General features: G+C 37.0%; 1 protein-coding gene and 1 long non-coding RNA gene across 6 annotated transcripts in view; one reads left to right on the top strand and one right to left on the bottom strand.

Moving 5' to 3' along the window:
- Positions 1-564: 564 nt before the first annotated feature.
- ncor2 (nuclear receptor corepressor 2) overlaps positions 565-19,211 on the top strand; it is a 108,824-nt gene continuing 90,177 nt past the window's right edge. For 3 of the 5 annotated variants that reach the window (XM_051904432.1, XM_051904429.1, XM_051904428.1), the window contains exon 1: positions 565-1,012. The gene's annotated coding sequence lies outside the window, so the exon portion shown is untranslated. The remainder of the gene's footprint in view (positions 1,013-19,211) is intronic. The other 2 variants (XM_051904430.1, XM_051904431.1) reach the window with 1 other exon arrangement.
- Positions 4,549-13,718, bottom strand: LOC127518089 (uncharacterized). Its single transcript, XR_007931460.1, has 3 exons — positions 10,731-13,718; positions 9,627-9,787; positions 4,549-9,553 (listed from the first exon to the last, which is right to left on the bottom strand). It is a non-coding gene; the product is annotated as an uncharacterized LOC127518089 (long non-coding RNA).

Below are 19,211 nucleotides of genomic sequence, written 5' to 3'. Positions count from 1 at the left end.
TTAAAAACACAGACGCAGCCGGATCATTTCCATAATGACCAACGCATTCTACCAAGAGCAACCAAATTAGCGTCTGGTTTAAGACATGCTTTTTTTGGGCATTAATTATGGTGCAAATACCAGTAAATTGACTAGCGCAAACCTTAGTAAATCACCTTGCATGATTAATTTAAATACTCTCCTCTTATAAATTTTGTGTCTGAAAGGAAAACTTCTACAAATGCATATGCAACAAGGTAAGCTGCAAAAATAACTGTCCCACACCTTTTCAGCGCTAATTTTTCACTGCGTGTCTTTAGTAAATCCTGACAGTAGTTTTTTAATGGCAAAAGAGGTTTTGCGTTAGTAAATAAGCCCTTAATGTTTTTGTTGTTGTTTTTTTTAATGCATGGCTTGTCTATACAATTTCCTCTATCTATCTATCTATCTATCTATCTATCTATCTATCTATCTATCTATCTATCGATCGTAATTTACATAGCAGTGGAACCTATTTTCTAAAGAAACGCACTGTCCCTTTAAGAGCTGAGAAGCTGCACTTGACGTCTAGCGACTATCGCTTTGCCAGCAGCAGTCAGTCAGTCAGTCAGTCACACACACGGACTCAAGTCATCTCTGATCCGCAGAGATTCTCGTTCAGTCCCTTCGTGTATTTACAGCCACTACTGCGAAAAACAACTACACAAAATGGACACGAACTGCTCTTCTCGAATAACAGCCGTTTGGAGATAAGAGGGCGGAAACGCGAGTAAAACAGACGGCGGAGAAAGAAAAACAGACGAGGAGCGCGAGAAGGCCAAACCATTGAGGGAGCGCGAGAGCAGCTTAGTTTCTCACGCGACAGAAGCGCGGCGCTCAAGTGGATTTAGGGCTCAAAGCAACGAGGACGAAAACACGCCCGTAGCAAACCGTACATGTGGATTAACGTTATTCGTGGAAATTTCTTTATTTCTTTCTCCACAGAAACTACATAAACGTCCGGTAGCGACAGACCTTCACCTTCCACGGAGTGGTAAGTTACTACAAGACGTTTTGCCCACGAGTCTGTCTGCAGTTTATCGGTTTTTAGGGTGCTGAGAGTTCTTAGATCCGTTTGACGGAGAAATGGGGTCTGTCGGCGGCAAACGGCCGTTATTCTTTCACTGAACCTCTACTAGATTGAATGAGTGTCCCTGCGCAAGGCGGAAATCAACCCCTCCGTGAAGACTGGCCGGCTAGTTAGCATAGCTAACAGTGTTTATGATTTAACGTTAGACGGAATGTTGTTAAATTTCGCTCGGCAGGTTACGTTATGTATTCAGTTAGCTTTCTAGCGTTATATACAATGTTTTGCAAAGCACACTGTTGCCGTTGAGCGGTTATTTGGTTTAAGCTAGTTGAGTTAGCTCGGTTTATGTGGTCTTGAATTGAATGCTTAGCTAGTTCTGTGGTAACGCTGCCGGGTGCAAGCAGAGAACAAGGCGTATATTTTCAATCTGTGAATGTTTCTTCGGTGTTTATCAGATTAAATGGGTGGTATTTAGGATTTCTTGTCAACATCTCGTTATTGAACGTGTCTAGGTGCTACATGGTCCTGGTATAGAAAGAATAGCGCCATAATGTTGTTTCTTAAAGATCATTTTGTTAGTTGAATCTTCTACTGGTGTAGTAAAAAAAATTGGGTTAGATCGACACATATCTTATGAAATATAAATAATGAACATAAGAAATAAATGTATTGCTATTAATCGTATGTTTTTCATGGGAATGGCCTTCATAGACTCCAGCAATATGTGGTTTATTGAGCCCATATTTAGAGCTGGAGCTCGTGCAGTGACGTACTGAACTGCGATTTATTTGTGTAGCACTTCACAAATCTCTACGCTGCCTCACTGTTCCATTGTTTTCATGTGAAGCGGAGACTTTGGTTTCCTTCACTGTACTGTAAATATCACTCAGAAAGTGTTGAAGACTTGCATAAACACGGTGAGATAACATCCCCGCCCCCTTCACAAAGGTCTCTAACACCTTCATAGCCCGCTGATTATAAGGCTAGACCTACACTCGCTCACTTTCCATGTCTCGGATGTTGTTATTAAGGGTCAATAAATCATAGTGGATACCAAATGCTTGTCAACAGCTGTTGATTTGCACATGAAAGGCAGTGGAATGTGAAAAATGGAGGCCACACAGCTTAAGTGTATTAGTGTAATTGGACATGGGCCAGCGGAGGGCTTTTTTTCTCTTGAGCTGCATTCTTTCCCACTGTACATTAGAAGAGAACAAAGCACAGTGTCATAAGTGGACCAGCGAGATGCCTGAACCCAAAACATAACTGGCCTCAGACAACCTCTTTGCTCTGCAGGGCTGCCAGAACTCATGGCCAGAAAACAACAGATTTGTTTTGGACTCACATCAACTCCAGTTCCACCCCTCTGCGTTGAGTATTGAGTAATGATATTCTTCCTCCCTCTCCTCACCGCTCCATGCAGATTAGTGATAAGCATTGAAAAGAAATGAGTTTGCCTTTTAAGCATTGTCTGGTGAAATGTGGAGCTAGTTTACCACTTTATCTCTGTCTGTTTTTGAAATGCTTTGCACAAACTCTAATACATGGTGCACAGCATTTTTGCAGCTGCAAGCTTTATTAAAGCAGGCCTTTTTGTTAATTCATGTCAGATGCCTTGTTTCTCCTTATATGAACTCTGGAACATGCTCAAGTAGTATTCAGGGACAAGATAAGGAGTTGATAGCTTACCAAGTGTTTGTCCTTGACCGTTCTTCATTTTGATAAACGAGCAGCTAGAGTGAAACATCGGAGGAAATTAACCATATGCAAAATGCTTTCTGTGTAAGCAGACTTCTTGGCTTCCCATCATGCCGTTACTCTTTGTATCGACTGTGGTGGACCACTTTGCTGAGTTGGCTGTGTTGTAATGAGTGGGTTTTGACCCTGCTGAAGTGCTGCTTCTATAAGGCTCCAGAAGATCTGCTCCTGCATTCACTGTGCATTGAAAAACACATTGTTTGTCTTATTCATTAAAGGTGTTCATCATCATCAGCCATGTCCATGTAGATTATATTTTATGGATCCACCGATGTGGAAAATTTTGCCCGATACCGATAATTATTTATTTTTGAAAGCCGAAAACCAATATATTGGCCAATAAATCTAAAAGATTTTTATATAATTTTTGAAAGCCTGATTACAAAAAGAAAAGTCTTGCTATTAGAAGCCTTTGTCCCAAGCACACAATTATAATGTTCTCATTACAATATTATGTAGTCTATATGACAGACTTGCGCTGTATGTTGCACTTAACTGTATTTTCCTTTTTGAAGTGATTTTAATCATATTTCAAGCAATTTAAAACCATAATGGTGGACAGTGTGCATCTGAAGTGTCTCAGCTGAAGGAAATAATCCATTATATATCGGCTTTAATATATCGGTCAAATTTTCTTATCGGGCTGATAAGGATAACATTAAAAATGAACATATATCGGCTGATACCGATATGGTGGCCGATTTTATATATATATATATATATATATATATATATATAACGAAACGACCCCAAACTTTTGAACGTTCGTGTTAAATATATAAACATTAATAATGTGTAAATATAGTAGGGATGCACAATATATAAATATTATATATATATATATATATATATATATATATATATATATATATTATTATTATTATTATTAATTTATTTTTTTAATGTTAAAAGAAGTTGCAAAATATTATTACTATTACTGTTGCTAAATATACTATTTTAATATACTTTAAATTACTCCAGTAAAGGCATCGTTGAATTTTCAGCATCATTACTCCAGTCTTCAGTGTCACACGATCATTTAGAAATCATTTTAATATGCTGATTTGGTGCTCAAGAAACATTTCTTATTATTATCAGTTAAAAATGGTTGTGTGCTACTTAATATTTTTGTGGAAAGTTGAAACAGTGATATTTGTTGAAAGAAGAGCATTTGGTTGAATTAGAAATCTTTTGTAACAAATCTTTGTCACTTTTTATAAATTGCAGAATAAAACTACTGATTTCACATTTTAGTTAATTAGCATCAGTTTGATGCTGTAAAGAGCATTTTACTATGATCTTCTAAATGTTGTTTTCACTACTTTCATTTTTACAGGTCTTTTGGGTCCATGAATTGCCCTGTTAGAAGAAAAAGCATTCTCCTGTCACCCACCTTTGTGTTCAGTTCTGTTGCCTGCTATCAGCATCAGTTGTGTCATATCAGGCACAGTTAGATAAGACAGAATTGCTGGAGTTCCCCCAGTGGTGGAGTGATATCAGCATGATGTAACCACTAGTGTGCTGTATGTGTAATGTTGACACTGCTGTGTTTGTTAGCTCAGTGAGGCAATAATACCCCATATCTGCTGTTGATGGCACCAAATCTGGAGAGGCGTTTATGCAGATCAGTCATGTATATAGGGTCAAAATATTTTTAGATTTAACCTTCTGACATACATTGAGTGAGATAAAGTCATTGTTCTGCTATTTGGAGTCATAAAAGTAAAAGAAATTCTCTAAATAAAAATGATAGTTTTTAAGGGTGTAACGGTACTCAAAACTAACGGTTCGGTACATACTTCGGTTTTGAAGTCACGGATCGGTTCGGTACAGCAGGGGGAGAAAACTAAACAAAATTTTTTTTTTTTTATTAAACAGTAGTTTACTGAACAAAATCTGTCTTTAAATGAATTCAATTCTAATTAAAAGTTTCTTAAGGATAAGGATTTCTTAATAATTACTATAATTATTATAGTAATTCTCTCAATAATTACTATAATATGAAAGGTTCAGAGCCCAAACTATTAGCCTAAATTCAGTTGCTATTTATTTTTAGATATGATAATCATTTTTGAAATATAATCATTTACACAGTGGCTGTCATTTTCATGACAGATATATTTAAACATACATTAAAAAAGACATCACTAATAAGTTAAGTAAAATATAATGAATATGTAGGCTAATATAGTGCATATATTTAGCGAGAGTTCATTTCTCTGGCGAACTAACAAGCTGTGGACTCACCTGAGGTAAATGCTACGTGACACAGTGTTTACAGGCTGTTTTATTGATGTCTTTCCGCAGTTGAAACACTGATTGAGCGATTACACAAGATATTATGTTTCAGTTAGGGCTGGACCAGAATATTCGAATATTTGAATATTTGTTTGGTAGGTTGGTATTTGATTTTCAATTTTGGGATTCAAATTTCGTGTTTGTTTGTTTTTTTGCACATCTGGCATCCCCCTTGCGAAACGGTTCTCATTTGCGCTTGAATGTGTACAGTATAAAATCTGGCGAAATACAATACTCTTTTTTTTTTTTTTAACAATAATCTTATAACCTAGCCGTTTTTAATATGACGGACAGTTTAAGGAACCCAACCTGGTTATACTTAATAAATATATTTGCTTCTTAACCTACTGATGTGTTCCCTGCAACTGGAGTATTCTCTGTCTGTAGCGCACAACTGCGTGAACTCGTATTTTGGGTTAAGCTGCACTGCTTTGTCATAGAAACAAAATATATTAGTCTTTTTACCTAAATGAATACTGCGAAATATAGGAGCTTGTTAAAACTCAAACGTGAGATTTTACTGTGACGGCGTGTTCTTTATTTATTACCATTCGTTCATTTATTTTTCGTTCTTCTTTTATTTAAATACCCTACCCTTTACTGTGTCAGGAATTACTGCTGCTGCTAATTTCTGATTTGGGAGCGATTTGTTTGTCAGAAAAATGTTAGGCTACCTTTTTAAAAGTATTGACTTAACAGACCTGTGTTTTGTATCACTCACTAGTGCAGTGTCCATTCTCGGAGCATATTAGCCCTGCCCGTGTGAGGCGCACCGCTTCTGGCTCGCAATATTTTGTAGTTTATTAAAAGTTTATTAATTCTGAGCGTGTTCTCGACATAATCAAAATGCAAACAGGCAGACAGACACACAGAGATTCCTGCTGTAACGCGTTGTCTACGGAGCAAATTGGGATAACGTTAGCTCACTTAGCTTGAGTTATTGTTACCAGACAGAGTTCACAGAGGCGATTGACATTTCAAAACTGGCGCTTTATTCCCCAAGAAACTCGTGTAACTGTCCGTTGCAAATGTTGTACCGTCCACAGCATTACTTAATAAAGAAAATAACTTTAAATAGCGACAGAAAAACAAATAACCCGCATACATGCGGTGGTCGAGTCTTTCGACATAGTTCAACCGGGAGCGTGCAGCTCTTAAAGGGGCTGCACCATATTTCTACTCGTTACACATGCCTTTATTAGAGAGAAGAATATCTTCAGCCCCCTCCTGCCGAAGCTTCGAATATTCGGTGCTGATTACTACCGAGCTTCGAAGCTCAAAAAATGGTATTCGGACCAGCCCTAGTTTCAGTAAGTTGTACTGTATCTTTCAACATACCTTCAGATGTTCATTAAAGTTTATTCTGTAACTAGTATTAAAGAGGAAGAGATGATCGCGTTCACTTGCGCTCCGCGCTGCTGGTTGGAACTGAGGTGCCTGTACATTGATCTGTCACGCCACATTAAATAGCGTCAAAACAGCATGTTTTGGGGGCGCAATAAGAGTATCGCAGTACATACCGTGAGTGGTGTATCGTGGTTTTTCGGTTCGGTTTATATATTGTTACACCCCTAATAGCTTTAGCGTTAGAGTGTTGGAAGGTAAAATGGACAATTTCTATATATTGGAGCAAAACTACATGGTAACAGTAATAAAGCTGTAAGTCAAATTTGTTTGTTTGTTTTTTTTTTTTTTTAGACAAAATGCACTATTGCAGAATAATGTCTTAATGTATGACTTGATTCGATCAGAATTGAGCCTGACTGATCCCATTAGCTAAGGCAGAGTTTTGGACTAACTCCCATGGCGTCTGTCCTGCCCTAGTGATGGTCAGTGTGAGTGTTGTAAACATGTGCCCATGGCCGAGTGTTTGATTGCTAAAAAAAGACCAGAGTAAATAGGCTGCAAATACCATTAAGACTATTTGACTAATGGCTACATGCCAAAGGTCGGGAAGCCTTTGTTTTTACTGCAAGGAATGTGTATGTTAGCGTTGTTGTTAGTGGGTGGTGTTTTGAACCATTTGAATGCATTATAAGAAGGTAATTTGAACTTAAGTGTCTGGTGGAGTGTGGAGTGGAGAGCACAGAGGCCTTCTGGGTGTTTTAGAAGAAGTCCTTGATCTGACATCAGTTTTGTATTTGGTCAGAATGGAGTACTAGTGCTGAGTGCCCCATTAAAGTTCAGTAAATGCACTGTCTGGAGGCCCTAACTGTCAACCACTCCCCACAGCCCCTCACAGGGATTGGGCAAACAGCCACTACTCACCTCTCCTCTACTCTCAGACGCCTCCCGTTTTATCTCTACAATCAGTTCCTCTTTCTTTGTTACGTAATGGTGACTTGCTACACAGCTTAAAATAACAGCAAAGTCTTTTAGATTTTTTATCACTGATTATGACCCGCATATACTTGAATATAAGCAAATGTATGCATGCTCGTTCTGTCGATATGAGAATTTTATCCAAGCACTGCTGACAGGTTTACCCTGTTTAATTTGACTGTAGAAGGTGATTATCACATGAACCCATCATATTCATATCAGCACAGCAGCATTTTGCGAGTATTTCCTGCTAAGCAAAATAGAACAGTTACAACTTCCTTTTTTCCCTACTGCTTTATTTGCTTGTGCTGTTTATGAGTAGTGAGCAATCTTAGAATACATTCTGATCACTTCTCACCTCAGATGTTTAATCAGTCTATTTAAACAGATTCTCTAAGGAAGTGAATGTACTTTAGTGCAGCTGTAGCATTAAACTAGCTGCATGCACTCGTGTTTGGGTGCACACTCAGCGTTTGTGCTCTTTGTAAGAGTTCTGTAGTTGTCAGCAGTGGTGTCAAGTGCAAGTGGTCTTACAGTGGTGGCGGTCTGTGGAGAAAGTCAGTGTCTGTCTACACAACCACATCAATAGCAGCTGCTACTTCTCTGACATTTTTAGTAATCTGGAGAGCAGCCAGCAAGAGGGACTAAAAATGTAGGTGTGCGTGTCTGTATGCGTTCATGTGACACTGGGTGTCAAGTACAGCGTGTATTCAGATAGTGATTGTGGTGTCGAGTGCTGGGGATAGACTGTATTGAGTGATAGAATGTATTCGTGTGTTCTACTGAGCCACATGAGCCCTGTGCGTTCCTGGCATTGAGTTGACTGCAGGCATTGTATGAATGCAGGCTCTTGCTATTGGAGAATAACAGAATTGTTGATGGTAAAATTGAAAGATTTCTGTAATGTTTTGTGACAGAAGTCACATTATTTTGGAGATTCGTCCTGTACTAAAGGCTCTTATCACTAAACGTTAGCAATCCAACAAGAGATTGGAGTTCATTCAGTTCAAAACAGATGACAAATAAAGCCCTTAAATCATGAAGTACAATGCCAAAAATGTTTTTCAGAAATGTGTTTTTAGTGGCTGATATTTAATTGATATAAGCTTTATGCTGATATTAAACATTTTTAAACAATATTTTCTCTATATTTAAAAACATAAAGTTGTGCATTATCCATTTGTCAAGGCTGTTGGGTTGAGGTTGAAACTGAAAGTCACTATGAAAATGTTTATAAATATAAATGATTTATCTGTGCAAATCATTATTTTTTAAAACTTCATGCACCCTCATAATCTTTAATAAAAATAACTTGCCCTTTCTCTTGAAGCAATATCTCTTCTCTTCTCTGATGACGGTTACTGGCGTGAGGGCGGGACAACCTGTCAGACATTAACAATCCATTCAGTTCCCAGTGGACAAAATTAGAGATGCACGGAAATTTCGGCCGAAAGAGAAAAATGACTGAAAATTTGAGTCGAAAATATAAGCCTCCCCTCTACGCTCTGCTCACATGCTCTGATAATAATAGCTTTGTAGGACTATACAGGTGCTGGTCATATAATTAGAATATCATCAAAAAGTTGATTTATTTCAATAATTCCATTCAAAAAGTGAAACTTGTATATTATATTCATTCATTACACACAGACTGATATATTTCAAATGTTTATTTCTTTTAATTTTGATGATTATAACTGACAACTAAGGAAAATCCCAAATTCAGTATCTCAGAAAATTAGAATATTACTTAAGACCAATACAAAGAAAGGATTTTTAGAAATCTTGGCCAACTGAAAATATGAACATGAAAAGTATGAGCATGTACAGCACTCAATACTTAGTTGGGGCTCCTTTTGCCTGAATTACTGCAGCGATGCGGCGTGGCATGGAGTCGATCAGTCTGTGGCACTGCTCAGGTGTTATAAGAGCCCAGGTTGCTCTGATAGTGGCCTTCAGCTCTTCTGCATTGTTGGGTCTGGCATATCGCATCTTCCTCTTCACAATACCCCATAGATTTTCTATGGGGTTAAGGTCAGGCGAGTTTGCTGGCCAATTAAGAACAGGGATGCCATGGTCCTTAAACCAGGTACTAGTAGCTTTGGCACTGTGTGCAGGTGCCAAGTCCTGTTGGAAAATGAAATCTGCATGTCCATAAAGTTGGTCAGCAGCAGGAAGCATGAAGTGCTCTAAAACTTACTGGTATACGGCTGCGTTGACCTTGGACCTCAGATAACACAGTGGACCAACACCAGCAGATGACATGGCACCCCAAACCATCACTGACTGTGGAAACTTTACACTGGACCTCAAGCAACGTGGATTGTGTGCCTCTCCTCTCTTCCTCCAGACTCTGGGACCCTGATTTCCAAAGGAAATGCAAAATTTACTTTCATCAGAGAACATAACTTTGGACCACTCAGCAGCAGTCCAGTCCTTTTTGTCTTTAGCCTTTCCTTAGTTGTCAGTTATAATCATCAAAATTAAAAGAAATAAACATTTGAAATATATCAGTCTGCGTGTAATGAATGAATATAATATACAAGTTTCACTTTTTGAATGGAATTAGTGAAATAAATCAACTTTTTGATGATATTCTAATTATATGACCAGCACCTGTATATTTGGATAATTGGTCAAAAAATAAATCTGTTAAATCTGATTCTGTTGCATAGAAATGAATAATATATTGATATTTAATATTAATATATTTCCTGTCAAGTGTTAGTTACTTTCAATAAAAGTGTGGTTATTTTATTATATTGGCTTGTATTTTTAAAATTCAGTATAAATAAAATGATTGAATTTCATTAAAACGTCTAATATAAATACAATTATACAAAAAAAAGAAAAAAAAGCTAATTTAAAATAGTAAATAAATAAATAATTTTGAAAAAGCATTTTCGGTTTCGGTTTTCGGCCAAGTGCATCCAGAAGTTTCGGTTTCGGCCCAGAGTTTTAATTTCTGTGCATCCCTAGACAAAATTAATCAATCATTTTACTTTTGGTAAAAGTAATCAGCAAATCCCCTGTTGGCTGTGATATGAAGTTATCACTGAAGACAGAAAAAATCAGTTAATAAAATCCATGGAATGCTTTCTGAAGTTTGCAAGCAAGGCTTTATCACTCGTTCTGTTTTAGTGGATCTTTTTACCAGTCTCTGTGTATCTAATGTCTGTGTTTTGAGTTTAGCTCAGCTGTTCTCTGGATTCTCACTCGACCTGCACTTCGACCTGAATATCAGGGTAGAGTAAAGGCTGTGTGTGGGCTGACTGTCATGCATCTGATGTGTTTTCTTCATTACCTTACATTATCCTCAGCAGCAGTTGTGAGGGTGTAGTGTATTGGTGGTGACTCTCTCTGCCTCAGGGTTTTGTACTCACTGGCCCATTATGAAACAAGCAACTGCTTATGAAACAGGATGCGAGGGCTGGACAGATTTTGCGTAGCAGAGCATATAGCAGCTGTGTGTGTAAGAACTGGCGAAATTGACAGATGTGTGTGAAGATGGAATGGAAACAGGCTGCACCTTCCTGCTATCAACCACTTATTGCTGACTTCAAGGATCTTCTTTCTCCACGCAAGTCACTCCTCTGAATATGAATGCCAGCTTTAGGATTTCTTTGCATAATATGAGCTAGGAAATATTGAGTGTGTTGAATAAGCCCAGTGATGTAACATTGTATCCATGAACAAAAAGCTTGTTTACCTGATAGAAACAAAAACTACTGTTTCTAATACCGTAAGTAGCTTATGCTATTCAAATGAACAAAATCATGGGGGTCAGTTAAAAATCAAGAGAGGTAGGAAAAGTAATCAAGTTGAGATGGAGAAGGATAGCCAAAGGCAAGACAGTGGAAATTGCCTGTTGGAAAAATCCCTCTGACACATCCTATTTCCCATTGTTTTCTTAGCAAGCCTGTAGGATGTCCAGAGTGGCCCGTTTAGAGCTATGAGCTGGATACAGCTCTGCATTTGAGATTTAAATATGTCTTTACCATCATCCCTTTACATCTACAAGTGCTTGTTCTTAAGCTGTAATAAATTCTTTAGCCCTCATGTCATTTAGCTTGAATACTCCTCAGGTCTCTGTTCTTTACCTGATGTCTTATATGAGGGCTGTAGCTTGTGGATTTTGTATGGAAGTTAGATCCAGTATGAGTTTGCTATATGTGTGAGTGAGTTTCTGGCAGCATAATAAAGTATTGACTCATGTGGAAGAGTGCCCAAGACTTTACTGGAAGAGAAGCTGTGCTTTCTATCAGTGTCTGTTGATCTAATAACAGCAGCAGTCTACGGTGAGCAGAGGTTGACTGATTTATCTATGTTAATCAGCACCGACAACAGCATTCAGTTATCTGAGAATATGAACACTGATAATAGATGTTTTTTTCCCCCCAGTATAACGCGTGACTACATTCTGCCAGGTATGTGATTTCTATCCATCTGGTCAGGTTGATGCATTTAGCAAGATTTGTTTCATTACCTGTTTGTGAGGAGCACAGACTTTTCAAAAAGAAGTCTTTGGTGTATCTCAAGCTAAATAGTCATTAGTGTAAATATTTTCTTTTTGGGTTGCACACATTTCACACATTATGAACTCCCGTAGCTTCCGTAGGTAGTAGGGATGGAACCGGTTGAAAATCGATTAAAATATGTGACCATTCAAGACGGTTGAGATGCTAAATGAATCGTGATACATTTCTGGGCAGGGTTTATATGAATGTATATCTGAGGAGAACTCAGAAAAGTTTAGATGGTATTTTCTTATCTTACCTCCGTACAATGCATTTTAAAGTAGTGTTTATAAGCACGCAGCGCTGCTTTTACAGCAGTAACCAAGGAAGTGCTGTATGGCCGCTGTTCCATAAGCGCCACCTGCTGTCAGACAGTGAATTTGTTCTCATGCAGCCGTCTGCTGTTATGAAGTTTTATGTAGCATATTTTCACAATGTTAAAGTCTGAGCATTCTGTTTTTTTGCTTCAAATGTTAAAAATTATACAATCTAATTTAAATTAAAAACTTGTAAGCATGTATGCAGCATCTTTGTTGGGATAGAGATTAAAATACAGTGGTTGCCTCTAAATTTAAATGGCTACTGATAGTTCAGCCTAGATTAATAAACATCTTGTTCATGTACTCATATGAAGAGATTTCTTTTATTTGTATTATTAATTTGTTTATTTATTTGATTTAGGATGTGTTTTAAAATTTCAATTTAGTTTTGTTAAAAAGATTTTTCAATTTCACAAAGAAATATGCAGCATTTTGTCTGAGAAATAATAATAAAAAGACACTCTCTCATTTATAATTTGCCTTAAATCTCATTTTGTTAAAAAAAAAAAAAAAAAAAATCTGAGAAAATCGTATTGTGAAACCAGTATTGTGAATCGTATCGAATCGTGAGTTGAGTTAATCGTTACATCCCTACTTGGTAGTGTTAATTTCGTTAATGAAATCTATGACAAAATGTTTGTTGATGAGCTAAGACGAGACGACAAAAAGTTCATTAAACAATAACTGACTATATCAACATGCAGTATCATTGGTGAAAAAAGACGAGACTAAAATGTAAAAAAGGAGACGTAATATTACAGACTGTAGTACAATCCTCTACTACGAGCTTTCATGTTTGTTTTTTGTTAAACGGATTTATTTTCTGCCCAGTTTTACTTAATCTTTGCAATCTGGAAACCATGTGCATTGTGCATGCGCTCTCTCTATACTATGGAAGAAGGGCTGATGATCTGAAAACACTGACAAACAAGTAAGCTGGAGTTCAGCGATCTCTACTGAGATATTCTGCTTAAATGAAAGTGTCATTCAGTCAGTCCGTGTTCTGTCACGACTCACGAGCCGCTTGGGCTGTTTGCTGCGACTAAATCTGCGATCAAACCTTCTCTGTGATGAACTGTAATAAATCCAAATATGGATTTTGACTGTTGTTTGCGATTGTGGTTGCGGATTAAATTCTCTTATGCAACCTCTGTGTGAAAACAGTGTCTTTTTTGCTGTTGTTTTAATAATATTGTATTGTTGCAACATATTTTCTATTTTAATATATTGTAAAATGTAATTTACTCCCGTGATGTCAGCATCATTATTCCAGTTTTTTTTAGTGTCATATGATCCTTCAGAAATCATTCTAATATGCTGATTTGCTGCTCAAGAAACATTTCTTATTATTATCAATGTTGAAAACAGTTGTGAAATCTTGTGTAACTGTAACATAAACATCTTTACTGTCGCTTTTAGTCAATTGTATGCATCTTTGCTGAATATAACTATCAATTTCTTGCCATATATATATATATAATATATATATATATATATATATATATATATATATAATATGTGTATTTCAATAATATTTTTAAAAATGTTAAACAGTCGATTAGTTGGAATTCGGACATTTGGGAAATGTGTAAGGGTTTACACAGAGTATCATATGAAGTGTGTTAGATTGTAGACGGATGTTATTGGTCTTCAGATCATTGTTTTGTTAAGCACTGATGATGTCATGCTAACAGAATGCCAGAGGGTTGTTTGGGTGCACCTGTATAAACAGCACAAGAGCAAAAGCAACTATCACTGAGCATCTCTCACTATGTGAGTTACAGATCTCTCTCTCTATCTTCATCTCTTTTCAAATTTCTTCACCATGTTAGTTTACAGTGCATTAACTAACTAATTTACAACTTTTGATACACTTTGAAAAGCAGAGGTTGTATTAGTAAATGTTGAAATTAGCATTTAAGATTAGTACATCCTATAGAAGTTGTATTAATTGTTAGCTCATGTTCACTAATGTTAACAAATGAAACCTTAGCTTGAAGCATTAATAAAAGATGTTTTTGATTTATGCCTGAAAGAGGAAATCTTTGCAGAAAATGTGATCACATAAGCATTCATTTAGCTGACAGCAACAAACTCGCATTTCAGCACACATTTTTAGATAGCCTAGGATACGATGAACGGTGAAGAGAGAAGAAGAAATAGGGGTCAGTGAGTTCAGACACACACATGCACTCAGCAAGTGTCAAGCAGAGAAGGTGTAAGAAAAGAAGAGGGGGAGTGGAGAGATTGTGAGCTCTTGAGTTACCCTCAGCAACCATGACCCTTGGTTTCGTTTCTGCACAAAAGAAGACAGCCTTAGAGACAAAGGCACTTAGAGAATTGAGACTTTCCCAATTCCAAAAGCCCCTCTCCCCAGCCTCTCTCTAATATCCATTCATAGCTTTACTGTAAAGTCTTCGTCTGTGACGTCTCTCTCTCCAGACTGTGGAGGATGTGAGCGCTTGGCTCAGGGGGAAATTCCAGACTGCTAAGAAGAGGCTTGCAGGTTATTGATGGTGGAATCTCATTTTCTGCTCGGCCGCTGCTGAAAAATGGTTGTCTGAAGCAGCTTTGGCAGACAAAAGGGTAGCTCTGCCGACAGCCAGCGGGAGTGTGTTTGGGGTTTGGAGTGCTAGGAGAGAGGCTACTGGTGTTCCCCTGCTAACTGTGTGTGTTTTGTTTTGATGAGAGGAAACGGGTGGAGATGTTTATCAACTGCATATACGCACGCACACACACACACACCTGATGCAACTCTCATTCATCCTGTGGGAGGTTTTGAGATGTGTGCATGGTCGTTTGTTTGTGTTGAGTAACTTTTAATCTGCACCTGAGACTATTTATGTACATATTGTAATTGTGGTTTTTGAGGGCAGTGTGAACAGTCATCCACACATTCTTACTTGGGATGTTTATTTTGTTTAGTTTGTTTCCTGACCATTAACCAACGCTCGTTTACCAACAAGATTGTTAAATTAGAATTAAATTAAATTAGAATAGATCGGTGTCTTTGACCCATTAAAAATGTCAATTTATTTCCATGGGTTTAGTTTTACATGTGCAAATAGCAACATAAACAACAGAACTTAATTCACACATCACGCACCTTCACCACTTCTATGAATGGAGAAAAACAGAATAAAATTAATATAATATATATAAAAGGAATAGGCTTATATGCAAAATATTCACTTAAATAACAGAAAAAAAAACAAAAAAAAAACTGTGCGACTACTTAGGGCTGCACGATTTGGAGAAAAAATCTAATTGCGATTTTTCTGGTTAAAATTGCGATATAAAATGTGATTTTATAAAACATGATAAAAGAAAAAAAATATATAAACAATACCACAATTTGGCCCGAAATTTTGTGCTAATATATTATTTTGACTAATTATTTTTATTATTTTTATTATCATTATTGTTAAATAAAAATATTAAACCAAATAAGAAATATTACTGTTGTAATAACTTTCATTATTAAAGTATTTAGCATTAGTTTTTAATTATAAATATAACCATAATAATTTGAAAATAATATTTAAAACTTGTATGACAAAATGTGGGGTTACCTGTTAACGTGCAAGCAGTATGTCTATAAATCATTAGAAAGGTCTAAGGATTTATTATCAAATATTATATTATTATGATAAAAATCTGTCTCAATAATTTCTTTATTTTTGTCAGGAGGTATGCAAAAGTCCATGTATTTAATATGAACTATGTGCCTCTTATGCATCCACTGTGGAAAAAAACCCCTGTACACTTATGTACGCTGGAGAAAAACATATTGATTATATGTTCCCCTTAAAGTTCTTTAGAGAGAGGAATTATTTTTCCTATTTTTACCCTGAATAGGATTGAGTGAGCTTTACTTGGCGCTAAACATGTCTGTTTCATACTGGACGCCGGAGGGCGCCCTTGAGCAGATACTCCGAATACTCCAAATATACGCAATATAACAAACGCTGTTCCAGGAAATCCCCAATGGGCATCATGCTATCGCTGTGACTGAATAAAAAGAAGGTAGAAATGCTTTGATTGATTAAACATAAAATAAACAGATGACTACAACAATACATGGTTTATATGTTTTCTTCAAGCCTTCTCTGGTATTTCCGTAATAATAAAGTATATTTATAATCCAGTGCTAATCAAAATGCTATTTCAAACACACAACTGACGTTATGAAGTGAGTTTGGAGTAAAAACACATTAAATGTTGTCTTTTGTTAGAAAAGAAGTTCATAAAGGCTTCTCATGTTTGGAAAGTTTGTATATTTGACGTGTGTTGCTTTTTCTAATGCGGTGCTCTCAGATGGAGCGTCATTTACTACTGATCACAGACGTGTACATATTTATATAATTAAAAATCGCAGCCTTTGTGATGTCATAATCGCACTAAGCCAAATTGCGATTTTCAATCCGATTACGATAAATCGTGCAGCGCTATGACTACTACTATATGCTGAGTTTCAGTTCATTTTTGTGACGCGTTCGGCAGACCAGTTCAGGGAAAGAAACTGAGACAGCAGAAAGTGGCATCCTGAATGTCTTATTCTTATCTGTATGACCATAATTGGCAGAGTATTTTAAGTTGTTTCCGCTGTTATAAGGAAGTGATTCCACAGGCGCCTTGCACACAACATACAAATTCTTACATTGCTAACTTGACATCCACAGTCTGTTATCAAAATAAAAATCAACCAAACATAAATTTATGTCAAAATGCCCGTATTAGCGAGTTTCCTTATAAACAGTCTGTTATGTCTTAAGTGAACATAGATATTATTGGAATAAATAAAACTATTGGAACCATTTTATTTTTTTCTTTTAACTATTTGAAAATAAAAATATTAAATAAATGTAATTAAGTATTAATGCTATTAATATTGTGTATTGCACTTACACTGCAAGACTTAATGCACAGATCTGTTTTTACATTCTCGATTATTTATTAATAAATTATTACTTTTTTGTTGCTTTGTGTTTATTTTATGAAACCTTGCCAGATATGTGGTAATTATTTACAAGGCCCGTCGTGTTCCAATAAGTTTAAATAAATTTCTGGAAAAAGCCAAGCTACCATCACATTATCTAGGTCAACTTCAGAAAAAATGGACTGGTGCATTTAAATAATTCATTTTTGTTTTAGTTTGACTGATCTCAATTTTTAAAGTGCATGCGAGCATAACATAAGCTAGATGGACTTGTTTGGCCACTGCGTCATGTCTTGCTATTTTTGTATTTCAATGTCTTAGTTCAAAGCAATTTAGTTTCTTGACACCCTCTCTGTAATAGTGTTGAATAAGCACGTGATTAACTGTTTGTTTTATTTTTGTGGTGCGAATGAAGTGTTCTCAGTTACTGCCATTTGTGCATTCCTAGTCATGAGACTGTGTTTCGTGTTTCACACTGTGACAAGTGTTTGTGTGTGCATGCATACACAAGATTCTAGCATCACTCTGTTTTCAGGCCGTCTACATCCTGTGTTACCTCTATAGTTGTGTAGTTGTGTATGCTCTACCCTGCCATCGCAGATATGTGGAAGCACCTTGTGGTTCATTATATGACCTTGATCAAAACAATCATGGTTTTGCTCTCTCACACAGAAAGACACTGATCATGAATGATGCAGGCAGAAAGGATTAGCGTAGATTATCCTGCACATTATTGGTAAGTCATTCACTCTGCTGTTATGCAACACAAATTCTTCTCTCTTTGTGTGTGCTTGTTAAAGGGATCAGGTTGTATGCATTCTTATGAGCGTATAGTAACTGTAGTTGTTCCTTGTAGGCCTGTTATAAATTATTTGTTTATGTGATTATTTGTATATCATTAGTTCATACGTGCTGTTTGGGGATCTTCTGTGTGGCTCTTCATGTTGCTTTTTGTCAAAACACGAGTGCTGAAAATATTCTAGGCGTTGATGTACAGGTGGGTGGGGGTTGTGTCCGTGCTCGTGTGTTTTGAGAGGTGGGGGATGGGTGAGATGTCTATGTATTTGAGAGCAGAGTGGAAATACTGTCAGGATGTCAGGAAATGATTGTACTTCCCGGTTTGGACTTCAAAAATCAGAACTCAATGTTAGCATGCCAAAAATTTTTTAGGGCTTTTTTGTCTTTTTTTTTTTTTCTTTTATCTTTTATTTATTTTTGGTCTAACTTGACAACCTCTGCATACAGTTTATTGGCCTTTTCCCATTTGGCATCCATTCAGAAACTCCTTAAATATGAATTATGGTAGTGTGGTTTATCAGCAGTGTTGAAAGGCAGATGGCTGATGATGGGATTTGAAGGTGAATGTGATTAGCTTTCATCGCTCTGAATGTAATTTTGCACAGAGCCGTAAGCATTTGACTCGAGTCCAGATCTGTAAATATGGGTTAAAGTGGTGTGAGAATGCAGAGAGTAATAGACAGTTTTAACTGTGTTAAGAGGGGGAGGGTGTTTTTATTCACAGCCCGTCGCAGAGGTCAGACAGCTGCCCTGCACTGTGACCCCAAATAACCTACAGGGGCCACTGGCTGAAAGAACAATGGAAAGGTCAGATGAGAGGGGAAAGAGGGAGGAAAGGAGAGAGAGGGGGTGGTACAGAGGAGAGAACAGAAAGAGGCACTGAAAAGGGGAAATACAGTTTGTCTTGTCTGTCTGTCTGACACACACACACACACACACACACACACACACACACAGGGCAGGTCTTTACCAGCAGGCCCACTGTAGACACAATAACCTCATCTGCTCGCAGTCACTGAGTGCATGTAAGCAGTAGTGATATTAAAAGCTTTGCTGGATGCAGGTGAAGGTGCATCCTAACAGCTGTCATATGCCATTCATCCTGCTCGACGTGTGTGTGTGTGTGTTTGAGCACCATAAATACTGCTCCTGTTTAAAGGCTTGTTCCACGAAATTCACACACCAAAGGCTTGTTAATGCAAAAGCTTGCA

The sequence above is a fragment of the Ctenopharyngodon idella genome, chromosome 8, assembly GCF_019924925.1.
Source record: "Ctenopharyngodon idella isolate HZGC_01 chromosome 8, HZGC01, whole genome shotgun sequence".
NCBI lineage: Eukaryota > Metazoa > Chordata > Actinopteri > Cypriniformes > Xenocyprididae > Ctenopharyngodon > Ctenopharyngodon idella.
This window is presented reverse-complemented; position numbering and strand designations above follow the sequence as displayed.